The sequence below is a fragment of the Neovison vison genome, chromosome 3 (genome assembly GCF_020171115.1).
Source record: "Neovison vison isolate M4711 chromosome 3, ASM_NN_V1, whole genome shotgun sequence".
In the NCBI taxonomy this organism is placed as follows: domain Eukaryota; kingdom Metazoa; phylum Chordata; class Mammalia; order Carnivora; family Mustelidae; genus Neogale; species Neogale vison.
The window spans coordinates 90,057,723-90,070,442 of record NC_058093.1 but is presented as its reverse complement, the minus strand read 5'-3'; the positions used below and the strand labels follow the sequence as shown (position 1 = coordinate 90,070,442).

The 12,720-nt window shown below is 35.9% G+C and overlaps 1 protein-coding gene and 1 pseudogene across 1 annotated transcript in view; one reads left to right on the top strand and one right to left on the bottom strand.

Moving 5' to 3' along the window:
* Positions 1–12,720, bottom strand: part of LRP1B (LDL receptor related protein 1B) — a 1,985,448-nt gene that overhangs the window by 913,415 nt on the left and 1,059,313 nt on the right. The window lies entirely within an intron of this gene.
* LOC122902692 lies at positions 7,540–8,346 on the top strand (annotated as a pseudogene).

Sequence of the window (12,720 nt, the reverse complement as noted above, 5' to 3'; positions counted from 1 at the left end):
GCACAGAGTGGTGGTGGGGTTGAGGCAATCCACATAGACAAGACATTCCAAAGACAATGAGACAAATGAAGCTTATATGGGTAAGAGAAGGAGTAGGGCCTGAAGATACAATGGGGAGAAAGCTGACTAGCAAGAAGGGGAAAGGAGATGTTTGGAAAAACAAAATTGTTCTATTTTGCAGATGAGCTCTTTTGGTTAAGGGCCTCTGTTAATACTTCTCTTCCTGTTGCAGGCTCTCCTTTCCAGATAAATTTATGCAGTTATGGGGAAGCAGAGAACCTTTCCTTCATCTGACAGGGGTTTTTTGTTTGTTTGTTTGTTTGTTTTATTGTTGTTGTTGTTGTTGTTTTCTTTTTTATCTCTTTCAATTCAAAATGGTCTCTGTGCCAAAGTGGCACATTTGCGGCAGCTCCACCCTGGGCCCCTCACCCCTACATTTTCCTATTTGAAATAAAGAAAAAGGAGGAGAAGAAGTTTGAGTAAGAAACAGATACATATCCTAGATATTTGGCAAGTCTCATGTGGAATGTCTCAGTTGGGATTAGTCCTAAAAGTAATAGAGTAAATTCTTAGCCTTTTCAGAAAGAAATGACAAACAAATAAACAAAAAACAAACAAACAAACAATAACCTTTTTTAACAGAAAATAACTGGAGGAGAGAAAAAGAGAAAGGGAGAGGGAGGGAGGGATGGAAGGACAGAAGGACAGAGGGATAAGAAAGCAATTAAAGCACATTTCTTCATTAGTTAATTTAGTTTTCCATTTGAAGTCTGACTTTTTAGAAATGAAACAAAAATTTCATAAAATATGAAATGAAAACATAAATAGATGTGGTAGCAAAGAAAGAGCTAAACTGGTCAGTAAAATAAAATATAGCTTGGTGATCTCACCCAATTTAAGAACATGTATGCATCATTCTTATCTGATTCCTAAGGTCACTGATACCTGTTCATAAATGTCTATTTTACTTATTTCTTCTCTCTTCCATTCCCTTCCTTCTTTCTCCCTCCTTACCTGGGATAATTATAATAGCTGGAGGTTTTTCTTCCTCTTCTCCCTCCGGGTATATGAAATCTCAGGTCAATTCTATAACATCTAACAGTTAACTGGGAAGCACCACATTATCTCACTCAGCTTCTTTGTTTATTTTGTGGTTTTTAGACACCAAAATGATATACTGCTCACAAAAGGTGTAATTGAATGCTTTTAAGAAACTCAAACAAATAGAAAACAGAATATAGTATTTCTCTGTCTTTTGGGGTATCTAGCCTGTTAATTTCTCCTTGTGGAGCTGGTCTATGATATTCCACTTTCCTTTAGTTTTTAATACCAGTTTTATAATTCCAAGACCATCCTTTTCATTGCATTAAAGCATTACTTTGTAATAACACTTACCTATTTCTAAGCCTTTTAGCTTATCTAATGATCCCAGCTTACCTAATTTTCACATTGTTTAGACTGGGATGAAGAAACCCTATTACATGATTGAAGAGATGAAGGGGCAAATGAAAAAGGCAGGAACAAATATCTGAAAGAACCAATTAAAAGGCACAAAATGATCCCAATCAACCTTATATTGAGCCACACTCCTCCATATCTTGCAGGACATTTAAAAACAGCTCTGCTAATGTAATACATAGGGAAAGTGCCCACGTTGTTTCTATTTTTATTGCTATACACATTTTCAGAAGGGTTGTAGGGAGGGATTGTACACATATATACAGGATTACAAAATCAGTAGTATTTGTTTTCTGGACCACTTAATCTTTCACTTCTCCCTCTTTGGGTTCTAAGTCTACTGAGCTGGAAAATCAAAATATATTTGTCATGATCACCAGCTGGTTGCTTGAGAAAATAACAAAATTAGGGATATGGGAAGGAAAAGGGGAAATGATTTTTTAAGAAATTAAATAGCAGTGAAAGAAATATATTTAAATCAAAGTATCTAGAGAATGAGAAAGCATGAAAAACATGTGAATGCCTGGGTGAATAATCTTCTTTGAAGAAAACCCAATTAGCTTAAAGTTATGAAAAGGAGTGAAAATACCCGAACAATTATGTTATGAGCAAATTGCTATGCCGACCCCTTCAAACCAGCAGGGTTTGAAGACTAAAGAGTCATGGCTCATTTCTCTTTCCTCTTCCTTGAAAATGTTATGTATTGAGGCTAGGACACAGTTACTGCAGTGCATAGATGGTTAACAAAAAGAGGTGAGCCTATGCATGGGAAGGTTATTCTAGAAGCTTGAAATATCTAGATGGAAAAAGAAGACAGAAGGAGAAGGAAGGAAGTGCGCTTCAAAACTCATGGCTTATATTGCTGGTCATTATTTTGTTCCTGGCTTAGGTCTTCTTTTTGTGGACCTTCTTTTATTCTGAAGCCAGAATTGTCCTTTAACATATCTATTACTTTCTCCACGGACTTGTGCTTGCACAATAGGGACACACACTTTTTTTTCCTGATTTCTGACTATGAACTGGCTCCTGTGTAACAACCCAGGGATACTGTATCCTGCACTGATTTATTAGGATATACCTAATAAATAAGAGAACCTCATTCCATGTATGTGGAGGGAAAAAAAACAGAACAGAACAGTGAAGCTAGTTGAATACTGATGTAGATATAGAAATGTTCTCTATGAACTTTATCACTGTTTAGGTCAGGTATCTTTATAAGAAGATCAAGTTTCACAAACCCAGGCTCTAAGCCCATAAGATTCTGCCCAAACCTTTTTTCTCACCCTATCTGAATCCAGGAAAGCCCTCTATTAAGCCTTTAAGATGCAATGTCTGTCATCAATAAAATTCTTGGCACTTTTAGCCTCCTAACATTCATTTCAGCATTTTTATTCTGCCTAGAACCTGATTGTCCCTTGAGGACACTGCCTTGAGGACACTTCCCTGAGCTTTTCCAATTGATAGTTGTTTTGTACTCACACCCTTCTTCTCCTGCTTACTATTTGAGTCTGGAGGTTTTGAAGCTCACTATGTTTTCCAGGTAATCCTCCCTTCTCCATCCCTGAAAGCACCCGCCCTCTGATCCTGGGTCCTCTGATAACATTATCCATTTACTCATTTACTCATTGTGGTTCTTTCCTGACTCAGGTCAGGAATGTTATCGAAATTTCTTATTCCTTCCTTACCAGTTGTCCAAAGTAACTCCTGCTTAATGCTTTATGATTTTAACACATATGAAGATGATTTTTCCAATATGCTAAGCTCTTGGATCCTTGTCCTTTTCTTCTCAAATTATCATGTTCTTCCTCATACCTCAATCAGCCATACTCATGATGATAGTCTTAACTTGCCATTACCAAAATATGTAAGCTCTCTACACTTTTAATTTCCAGTATCCCATTCCTTGCACAGAATTTCTCATCCTTCAGCTCACTTAATTTAGTACCTTACCCCCACAAGCCTTTAACCCTTTAGATCATTAATCCATTTTCAGCTGTCCTGCTCTTACCTCCTCTGTGTCCTTTCTTCCTTTTATAACCAGTTCAAATCCTATGATAATCACTCAACTTCTGTTTCTGTTTGTGTTTCAGTAGTGCAACTCTATACCTGTACCCACACAGGTGAATTTGGTTGGAAGGAAAAAAAAATATCCGCAACACCCCCAAAATCATGCTTAATAGTACTGGCTAGCAAAATATGCCACTCTGAATTATGCCACTTTAGCATAAGGATTATTTTGAGCTGAAGCCTATTAAGAATAAATAGATACAAGGAAATTTCTCTGCCTTCTTCCTGTTTGCCTAGAACCTAGAGCTACATTTGCAAAAGTGTCTACCTTCCCCGACAAAATTTAATCACAGGAAACTTTAGACCTTTATCAGCCCCGGGAGAGACCGCACCAGAGGACTCTACATAACAAACTTGACTAACAAGCTCTTATCTTGTATTAGTTGCCAGATATTTGCCTTCCCACAATATGCTACCTCTGAGACTCAAGGTCTTTTACTTTGTCTTATCACTTCCCTAAAAATGCATTGTTCTATTCCTAAAATGTTATATAAGCCCCAGTTGTGGTTGTTGTTGCTGTTGTTGTTAACTAATTAATGTATCTGACAGAGAGAGCACAAGCAGGGGGAGTGGCAGGCAGGCAGGGGTAGAAGCAGACTCCCCACTGGGCAGAGAGCCTGATGTGGGGCTCAATCCCAGGACCCTGGGATAGTGACCTGAGCCATAGGCAGATACTTAACTGACTGAACCACCCAGGCACACCATAAGCCCAGCTTTTAAGCAACCTGCAGTTATTTGTCACTGAGTTCCTCTCATGTGTATATGAGAAATACACGTTAATAAACTTCTGTGTTTCTCTTGTTAATCTGTCTTTTGTCATAGAGCCCCAGACAAACACCTTTAAGGGTAGAAGAGAAAAGTATTTTTTTTTTTCTTCCTAATAGTCTCATTTTACATCTATGATCATAATCTCAGGAACCACAGCAATTATATTTCTCTGGTTACTTTCTCCTACTCTTGTAGATCAGTACTATTTAAAACATGGTCCCTGGTATAGACAGTGCATGAAAAATTTGCTACCAGACTATAAGATACATAGTAGAGTTAAAAGAAAACATTTGGGATATTTTGTAGCAATTTTGTCATCAGCTAGACCTCCAAGACCTGACCTTTATTGCCCACCTGCTTGTTCTCCCTGACCTTTGTCCCACATTTTTCCTTATACTGTTTTTTCTAGTTTGTCTCCTAACTCAGGCAGATGGAAAGCAAAATGGCCCCTCTCCCCTCAAGTGATAACAAGTGCCTTGACAGACCTTCAGTCAGTGCAGACCACCAAGACCAGTTGGAGCTTAACCCCTGACTGATGCCTACACAGAACGACCATGGAGTGACCACTTGAATGATGGATGAACACTTTTATCTCATTATTAAACTAAAATCTAAGCCCAAGGAGGAATACCAGCCTCATTTACATAATATACAATATACATATAAACATGTTTCCTTAAGGCACATGCATGACCATATGTCCACCTCTACATACAATGAAAAGGCTTCTCTATCTAAATATTCACCCTAACCCTAAATGAAAGGATTCCCTCACTCCAGGAGTCATGGCTTTGGAAGCCATTCCCTGTGATCTCATTTGCTGCCAATAAAATTTTCTTGGTAAGACCACTCAACCTACTGTAGTTTCTGATTCACCAAGGAGTGAACTCACGTCAATTTGGTTACAATTTGACAGTAATTTTATGTCTGATTAACATTTTTAATTGGAGTATTTGACATCTATTTCTGTTTTAATTTTTGAATAATTTTATTGTAATTTTCAAAAGTATGACATCATGAATTAGAAATCAAAGCAAACAAAAAAAGAATCTGGTCCTCCACCACAGGTAATTTGAGATATACTACCTCAGATTTCTATTTGATACCCCTCTGTCTCAAACCTCTATTGTTTCACTTCCTATACTTGTTCCCAGTTTCTTATTTTACAAAGTAAATAGAAGCAACTTGAAGTAGATTTCTACCACCAGCAGATCTACTCATCTACCTGTATCTGTATTCACATAGTTTACTTTTGTGTTACGATGCTTGAACTATCTGTCACTGGGAGAGTACAACTCCCCCATTGTGCACAGGAACCTCTATCTTCTGGTCTGCTCTCTGACATGGCGCCAGAAGGACCTTTATTTCTTGCCTATATCATTTTGAATCATCACATGTCACAGGATTTTTCCTAGCAATGTGACCATATATCACCATTTCTTCAGCTTAAAAAAAATAGTAGGTTCTCTTTACTTCATTTTTTTTCCAGCTTAGACTTTATTTCTCTCCTTTCTTCTCCTTCCCTATTATGGCAATAACCCACAAAATAGTTATTTGAATTTATTGTCAACAATTTCCTTCCTCTCACTCATTTTTTCTTAATGTCATTCTGTTCATGCTCTACCTAATCTGTTCCCCAAATTTATGTTACTGATCTCATTCTTTTCTCTCTCTCATTTACTCAACACTAGACATACTGTTCTCCCTAGACACGCTGTTCCTCAAACATGCCAAGTTTCTCCTGGTTTCAGAACCTTAGATTTACTTCTTGGTCTTGGCTGTTTTTGATAGCTGCATTCTTAGCTCCTTTTCCTTCTTAACTCAGAGATCAGTTTCTTATTGAGGGCCTTACTTAAACCTACAGCAGTGCTTCAAACACACTCTATCCCCCTATACAAAATTATTTTTCCTGTAACAATCATCACTTTATTTCATATTGTATAATTACTGTTTCTGTCACTGCTGCTGTTGCTATTGTTCTGTGGGTGTTACTATTATTATCATCATCACAATCATTATCATTATCTGCGTCCTCTCCTTTCAGAATGTAAAGTCCGTAAGGCAAGAAATTGTTCTTTGTTGTATTCATTGCACGTACACAGCAGCTATCTGAGGGGAAAAAATTACGAAGCTAAACAGGACTACAAGCAAAACAGGCCTATAAAGATGCTTTAACAAAATACAATAGCTGACATTATATATTGATGAACAAAATCAACTTCTATTAAAATCAGGAATTAAACAAGGATGCCTGTTACCACTACAAAAATAACAATGTTCTATTATTTCTAATTACTTCAGTAAGGGCCTAAAAGTATAAATATTGAAAAAGAAGACATAAAAATATGTTTATATGCAATCATAAAAGGATACTTGAATTAATAGATGATTCAGTAAAATGCCTGAGAACATGATAAATTTACAAAGTCTATACTTTTCCTACACATTAAAGTAATTGGAAACAGGAACGAAGAGTGTCTCAAACACAATGGTATCTCAACTGCAAGAAAGGATAGATGAAGAACAAAGCAAGCCACAAATGCATACACATACACATACAATTCCCACAGTTTCATTGAGTGGCTTGAAATAACCCCTGAATAAATGGAGAAATAATCATGGGGAAGAAAAACAATGTGTTATTGTTAAAAGTGAATTGTTTCACAAATTAATAGCATATTTAATGCAACTCCAAAAAAGATCACTAATTGGATTTGATCGAATGCTACTTTTTTTAAAGGTCAGAATGACAAATAGGTAACTAGGAAATTATAAATATCTTTTGAAAAGTTTACTGAGGAAGAATTTGTAAAGCTAGATATTAAAACTCACTATGAGGCCTATATTCATAACTGTACAATGGAAACACTCACATTAAAGATAAAAGATGCCTACTATCATTACTGTTATTTAACATTTTTGGGGTGGTAAACGTTAATGCAATTTAAAAAGAGAACAAAATAATAGGCATAGCACTGGCTATAAATCTGTAAAATTACAATGTTTTCAGTTTTATTTTATATTTAGATAATGCAGGAGACCCTAAAAACTTTTAAAAATAAGATAATTCAAAAAAGAAAGCAGGCACAAAGTTAATCTACTAAAGGCAATATCCTTCCAATATACAAATAATAAAAAGTTGGGAAATTTACTATGTAATAACAGGAAAATGATAAAATGTATTTTTAAGAGGGGGAGAAAGCTGACTCTGAAGTTCATACAGTTGCTTTCTCTCTCCTCCAGCCATTCAAGATGCCAAAAGGAAAGAAGGCTATGGAGAAGAAGGTGGCCATGACACCTGCTGTTGTCAAGAAGCAAGAGGCCAAGAAGGTGGCCAATCCCTTGTTTGAGAAAAGGCCCAAGAATTTTGGCATGGGAGAGGACATTCAGCCGAAAAAGGACCTCACCAGCTTTGTCAAATGGTTTGCTATCTGGCTGTAGTGGCAAAGAGCTCTTCTCTATAAACATCTACAAGTGCCTCCCATAATAAACCAGTTCACCCAGGTCTTGGATTGTCAAACAGCTACTCAACTGCTTAAGATGGCCCACAAATATGGACCAGAGACCAAGCAAGAGAAGAAGCATTGATTGTTGGCCCAGGCTGAGAAGAAAGCTGCTGGCAAAGGGCATGTTCAAACGAAGAGGGTACCTGTCTTTTGAGCTGGGGTTAGTTAATACTGTCACCACCTTGGTGGAAAACAAGAAAGCTCAGGTGGTAGTGATTGCACATGATGTGGATTCCCTTAAGCTGATTATCTTCCTGCATGTTCTGTGTCTTAAGTTGATGATTCCCTGTTGCATTATCAATGGGAAGGCCAGGCCGGGGTGTCTGGTCCCCAGGAAGACCTGCGCTACTGTCACCTTTACACAGTTTAACCTGGAAGACAAAAAAGTTCTGGCTAGCTGATGGAAGCTATCAAGACCAATTATAATGACAGATATGATGAGATCCATGGTCACTGGGGAGGCAACAATCTGGGTCCAAAGTTGGTGGCTCACATTACCAAGCTGGAAAAGGCAAAGGCTAAAGAACTGGCCACCAAACTGGGCTAAGTGTGAGCTGTTGAATTTTCTGTACATAAATGTAATAAAAAGTTCTCTTCAAAAAAAAAAATAATAATAATAAAGTTCATCTGGTTAAATAAACAAGCTATAATCAAAAAAGATATTCCATAAACATTTTGGGAAAAGATGACAGAATTATTATGCACTAGACCTAATAGTTTTTAATATTTATTTTAAAGCTATAATGATTAAAGGAAATGGATACAGAATTTAATCATACAGAATGATCCATTAAAGTACTAGAAAAAGATGGAATAATTTAAAAAATAATAACATTGTCATCAAGAGGCTTTGTTTTTATTTTGAAACTAACTAGAAATGCCATTTTTTAAATAAATTCAAGAACTAAAAAACAAATTTAGAAAGAAAAAAAATCACAATTAACGGCCAAATGCCTGAGAAATATTTATGACTCATGTAACTAATATCCATTTATTTAACACTTTAATAGAACAAATTAACAAACACAACAGTAGAAAAATGGGCAAATACCAGTGATTGTTAAGCTTATGAAAGGTTGTCTACTTTTTTTAATCATGAGCAGAATGTAAATAAAAATTATATTTAATACTATTTACACTTAGCAGATTAATAAAGATCACAGTTATTTACACAGAGATCTGACATGAGTATAGGTAAACAAGCCCTCCCATGCATTGTTTTTAAAGTGTTAATTGTTCCAACCTCTATAGAGAACTATTTGGAAATGTATATTAAATTTAAAAAGTGAATAAATTTTATCTCATTATTCCCACATCTGGGAAATTATCCATTTACAGTTGCATCACAATTAATAAAATACCTAGGAACAAAATTAACCAAAGAGGTGAAAGACTTGTGCTCTGAAAACTATAAGATGTTGATCAAAGAAACTGAAGTTGAACCAAACAAATGGAAAGAGATAGCATGTTCATGGACTGAAAGAATAAACAATGTTAAAATGTTCATGCTACATAAAGAAATATATAGATTCAATGCAATTCCTAATAGTATTTTTCACAGACCTGTAACAAATAATCATCAGAATTGTAGGAAACCACAAAGGACCTCAAATAGCCAAAGCAATCTTGAGAAAGAACAAAATTGGAGGTATCACAGTCCCAGATTTCAAGATACATTACAAAGCTATAGTAATCAAAATAGCATGGTACTGATGACAGCAGGACAGAGAGCCTAAAAATAAATTCATGCTTACATGGTCAATCAATCTTCAATAAAGGAGGCAAGAATATCCAATAAGGAAAAGACTGTTTTTTTTTTTCAATAAATGTTGTTGAGAGAACTGCAAAACTATAACTGAAAGAATTAAACTGTACCACTTTTTACATTAAAAAAAACCTCAAAAGGGACTAAGAGACCTAAATAAGAAACCTGAAACCACAAAACTCTTAAAAAACAAGACAAAACAAAAACAAACCAGTCATTAATCTTTTGGATATTAGCCTTAGCAATATATTTATGGATTTGTCTTTTCAGGCAAAGGGAACAAAACTAAAATAAACTATTGGGACAATATCAAAATAGGGACGCCTGGGTGGCTCAGTTGGTTAAGCAGCTGCCTTCGGCTCAGGTCATGATCCCAGCATCCTGGGATCGAGTCCCACATCGTGCTCCTTGCTCCGCAGGGGGCCTGCTTCTCCCTCTGACTCTGCCTGCCACTCTGTCTGCCTGTGCTTGCTCTCACTCGCTCTCTCTCTGACAAATAAATAAATAAAATCTTTGGGGAAAAAAAAAAAAAAAACCTTTGGCACAGCAAAGGAAACCAGCAACAAAACAAAAAGGCAACCCACTTAATGGGGGAATATATTTGCAAATAATATATCCAATACAATATCCATACATTAATATCCCAAATATATAAAGGACTTATACAAGCCAACAGCCCCCCCAAATAATAATAAACTGATTAAAAATGGGCAGGGATCCCAAGTGGGTACCCCAACTGGCTCAGTTGATTAAGCATCCAATTCTTGATTTGACTTAGGTCATGATCTCAGCATTGTGGGATCAAGCTTTGCATCAGGTACCTTGCTCAGTAGGGAGTCTTTTTGGGGTTCTCTTTCTCTCCTTATGCCCCTCCATCTGCTCAATTTCTCTCTCTCTCACATGAATAAATAAATCATTAAAGAAAAATGGGCAGAGGACCTGAGTAAACATTTTTCCAAAGAAGACATACAGATGGCCAACACAACAAAAATGTTCCCTATCACTAATCATCAGGGAAAAGCAAATCAAAAGTATAATGAAATATCACCTCACACCTGTCAGATAGGCTAAAATCAAAAGGAGAAGAAATAACAAGTTTTGGTGAAGATGTGGTGAAAAGGAAAACCTGTGCACTGCTGGAAGAAAGGCAAATCGGTGCAGTCACTATGGAAAACAGTATGGAGGTTCCTCAAAAAATTAAAAATAGAAGTACCCTATGATCTAGTAATTGCTCTACTGGGTATTTACCTAAAAATGAAAACACTAACTCAAAAAGATATATATAACCCTATGTTTGTTGCAGCATTATTTACAATAGCCAAGATATAGAACCAACCTAAGTATCATCTATAGATGAATGAATAAAGAAGATGTGAGGTGCGTGTGTGTGTGTGTGTGTGTGTGTGTATACATACATATATAATATTAACCAGTCATAAAAATGAATGAAATCTTGACATCTGTGACAACATGGGTGGACCTAAAGGATATAATGCTAAATTTAATACAAAAATATGTCAGTCAGAGAAAGACAGATACCATAGACTTTCACTCATTTGTGTAATCTAAAAAAATAAAATAAAATAAACAAAATAACTAAAGGCCAAACAGACTCCCAAATATAGAGGACAAACTGGTGGTTGCCAGAGAGGAGCTGGGTTGAGGGAAAGGTATTAAGAGGTACTTCCAGTTATAAGAAAAATAGGTCATGGAGATGAAAAGTACAGCATGGGGAATATAGTCAATAATATTGTAATAGTGTTGTATGGTGGCAAGCAGTGACAACATTTATGGTGATGAGCACTGAATGATGTATAGCACTATGTTGTACACCTGAAATTAACATAGCATTTTATATCAACTATACTTTGTTAATTAAAAAAACAAAACTGGATTAAAGACCTCCAATCAATTAATCAATCATGATTCTATGCTGAATAACAAAATTACTCCACATATTCTATGAGGCAAAAAAATGCACCATGATGTGATCCAATAACCATTTTCAACAGCATGCCTTTATGATTAAAGTTACCTGTTTTTGCAGTTATCACTTTATATCAACTTCAAACCTGAAAATGTCTACCCAGAGTAAAGTGATATATGAAGGTCCCTGGTGTCACAGGAAAAATGCAAAAAGCTCTTGGGATAAATAATCCACATTTCAAATTATTCTCTCCAGAATCTCTTTCAGGTTATTTCCAAATTAAATGTATTTAACCATAGCAGCAATTTTTATGGTTACCTATAATATTTCTCTCCTCACAATACTACATGGTTTTTGATATATATCATCTGTTTTAATTTTCCCTCCTGTACAAAAACTCTGTTAAGGAAATATTCTAGCAAGAAGATTCAAATAACATTCAAAAGACGATGAGATCTGGAGACTCACTAGATGTGTAACATTAGGTGAATTTTCCATCTATTCAATTTTCCTATTTCTTTTACTGTAAAATGAGCATAGTACCTACCTCATAAGTTTATTTTGAAGATTATAAGGAGCAATGTTTTTAAAGCAGGCAGAACTCTGGTTCATAATAAATATACCATAAATACTCAATTATACTTTTTTCTTACTGTGTAAAGGCTCACTCTAAAGCCATTGATAACTTATTATTCACTGCCTTAGCACCATAACAGATATGTAATATGCCCTTTTTATATGTATATTGCATTATAAAATAGATGGGTAATTTTATCAATACCCAGTGGTTTTAACTACTCACAGTTTCACTGTTTTTAAAACCTCAAATTCAGATACCTTTTCTAAAACCCAGTCCATATTCCTAACTGCCTACTAGGCAATTTTATCTAGATGTCTCTAATACCTCAAGCTCAATAATTTATAAAGGAGTGCATAATGTCCTCCCAAACACACACACACACACACACACACACACACACACACACCAGAGAGAAACACTCAAATCTCTTACTGTTATTTCCTATTTCAGTGATTATACCACAATCCAGTGAATCATCAAGACAAGAAACAAGAAAGTCATCCCCTTATCCCTTTCCCTGTCCATCCAATCCACAGTAGTCTTCTTGTCCTGCTGGCTCTACTGACTTAATACTGTTCAAGCTATCTTCTCATCTCATCTACACTGGCTTCCCCCATCTGCCTCAGTTGGAATGAAGCCAGAGATTACA